Source organism: Juglans regia, chromosome 5 (assembly GCF_001411555.2).
Source record: "Juglans regia cultivar Chandler chromosome 5, Walnut 2.0, whole genome shotgun sequence".
Lineage (NCBI taxonomy): Eukaryota > Viridiplantae > Streptophyta > Magnoliopsida > Fagales > Juglandaceae > Juglans > Juglans regia.
The window spans coordinates 12,018,082-12,021,082 of record NC_049905.1 but is presented as its reverse complement, the minus strand read 5'-3'; the positions used below and the strand labels follow the sequence as shown (position 1 = coordinate 12,021,082).

Sequence of the window (3,001 nt, the reverse complement as noted above, 5' to 3'; positions counted from 1 at the left end):
GGAAGTTACATCTATAACTCAAAATTACAAGCCAAATTAAATTCTTGTTGAAAGCTCTCCGTATACAAATATTTTTGTGATGGCATTGTCTGAACTTCAAAAACTCTCAAAAGAGAGAGTGTCAACCTCTGTATAAAACAGAGGTAGAACCAACCCGCATCCAAACTCCATCCTCATTTGGAGGAAAAGTAAACACTACACACATCCTCCTAATCGGAGGAGAGAGGAATCAACACTACTATGGATATATATCTAATAGCCTATTTTACTTTATTTTTCTTATAAATAACATCAACAAACAAATACTAACAAAAACACACCAACATAAAGTCGAAAATACAGAATGTGGAAACCACCAAATAAAATCAACAAAACAGAATTGGGAAAACAAAAGGGCAGATAGTGATCGCGCGTGACATTATATAGTTATTTGTTAAAAAACTCATCATTGGGTTTCCAATTTTCGCAATTAACTTCCTATATTTGACAAAACTCACATTCTTCTTGGTGGAGCCCATGAGGGTTCCTCCAACCAAAATCAGGGCTTTTATTGCGCAAATGGAAAAAGATTCATGGTCAATAAATTAAGAAACTACCTGAATGCAGGCCTTGATGTATGGTCAATAATTAATTTGTCATACCCGGGCCCAAGGCCCAAGGGCCTTCTAAAAATATTTGTGTGTGTTTCAGTTTCGGATGACCCCAGGACGTCGACGTTTTTGGTAAGTTTTCTTTTCCTTTCAATTCAATTTCTCCTCCCCTTTTGAGTTCTCCCTCTTCCCCGACGGGTTTCTTCCCAGTTCTCTATCTTCCGTAAATCTCTTCATCTCACCCACCCCCACGTTTCGTCAGTTTACCTTCTCCTTACATCAAGATTTTTCCCTCTCAACAAATCGGGCTACTCTCAAACTCTCCTCCTCTACGATTTTCTTCACCATTTCTTTTGGGCTGCAGAATTCATGACCTCTCCAATAATTTTTCGTTATCATCGATTTGTTCCACACGGTAAGCCTCTTTTTCTCTCCCTCCCAATTCCTTTGTTTTCCTATTCTTACCTCTTCGACATTTTCATGAATTTTTCCTTGAGCATATGTACAGTCTACTCGTGGGTCTCGAGATTCTAGTGTTGTCGTCGAGCCTTGCAACGAAACTACTAGATTGGTAAAAAGTTTCTTCTCCCACCGTCCAACTTCAGTCTCATTATTTTTATTTTTACCCTCTATTTATTTTTTACGCACACCGTCTCTGTTTGAGTTCACTGTGCACACACTCAGTTTATATATATATATTTTTTTCTCTTCTTCGCAGAGTATTTTTCTCCATATAGCAGTGCCCCTTGTGTTTGTCAGTTGTTTGTCAGGTGTTGTCATAGAGTCCAACGCCGGTAAGGCATGTTACTCTCTTATTCTCTTTTTTTTCATCGCTTAGAAAAGAAATTGGGATTTATAGGATTTTTAAGTTTAGTTATTTTAATTATTTATGTTAAAGTGTGGTGTTTTTGGTTGATGTGTGTGGCGAATAGAAGTGATTGATGGCTGCTCGGGCTGGTTTATTGACTGTGTGTGCAATGGGTGTTTGAGCTCGTTATGTTGGGTGTATTATGAGTGGCGTAGATACCCAAGTCTTGAAATGTTGGATGATTAAAAATTTATGATGGTTGCGCTGAAGTTTTATATTGAAGGTTGGAGTTGATGTGGTTGCTTGTGTTATGTTTTAAACACAGGAGTTGCTGTTGTTGGTTTTGGAGATGTTTTATGGTTGGTTTGGTGTTGATAAAAGGTGGTTGTATGGGTTGAGTTTGATTGCTGGGTGGAGATTTTAGTGGCTGTGTTAGGGTCTAAATGCTAATGGTTCAAGGATAGGACTGCTCGGGTTTAATTTATGATAGTTATTGTGTTAAAATGGACTGTTTTGGATTATTACTCAATAAATAGTAGCTTTCAAGATTGGTTTATTAAATGTTGGGTATATATTTTGTTTAGGTGGTGTTATTACTAGAATTCGGACTCCAGGCATAGAGAATACACGGAAGTCAGGTAAGCGGGGTTCATATACTAGTTTTGCATAAAGGAAATGAAATGAGGTTGACTTTGAAATAAGCATGTTTATTTTTGAAAAGAAATCTGAAAATGACCTTAGATGTTTATTCTGCATAAGCATAAATTATATATAAAAGAAAATATTTTCTGTCATGATAGGTGTAGACATAAGCTAATTTTGTACATTTTTTTTTCTGAATTATGCAAAAGAGCAGATATGAAAATCTAAAAGTTTTTGTAATGAACAAATGAAAATATTTTGATTTTGTTTATTTTGAACATGTGAAATGATCTGAACCTATTCAGTATTTTGTTTTGATATGATGTGTCATCTGAAAACCTTGGCATGAAGTTCTGATTCTATATCTGAATGTGATTTGATTTCGATGATATTCCGCTTTGTTTTGTTAAGGCCCAGTCACGGGTATAATGGTGGTTTATAACCCTACCACGGGGTGAAACATGGTATACGGCCCAGGCACGGGTATAATTATGGTTTATAACCCTACCGCGGGGGTGAAACATGGTATACAGCCCAGCCATGGGTATAATGGTGGTTTATAACCCTACCATTTGGGTTAAACATGGTATTTGTTCTGATGTGATACTATGAGATGATATGAGTATAATGTTTCAGTTTGGATATGCCAATAGATTTTTTTTTTGGGAATAAGTTTATTTTTCTAAAAATTTCGTTCTGATATTTTGTACCAAGTTTTGTTTATGCATTCCGAAAGTAACTATGTTGTTTCTACGTTCTGAAAGAAAATTTTTTGTACTACATATTGACTGTCATAAATGCTCTAGTATATGCTCTTTGCTTGCTGAGTTGTTGATAACTCACCCCTTAGTCTTCATAATATTTTCAAATGACATTGAAGGTTCAGCTGAGGATCAGTATTAGAGTTTGTGGACAAGATTAGTTGTGGATAGTTATTGGGTATCTTGTGGTATTAGTGTTG

General features: G+C 36.0%; 1 long non-coding RNA gene across 2 annotated transcripts; it reads left to right on the top strand.

The window, feature by feature from the left end:
• Positions 1-752: 752 nt before the first annotated feature.
• On the top strand, positions 753-2,483 carry LOC109020729. Of its 2 annotated transcripts, XR_004801546.1 has the most exons (5): positions 753-1,005; positions 1,099-1,161; positions 1,309-1,384; positions 1,983-2,036; positions 2,452-2,483. It is a non-coding gene; the product is annotated as an uncharacterized LOC109020729 (long non-coding RNA). The 2 variants fall into 2 exon arrangements; XR_004801545.1 differs by lacking the exon at positions 2,452-2,483 and having other exon boundaries at positions 1,983-2,086.
• Positions 2,484-3,001: the final 518 nt, after the last annotated feature.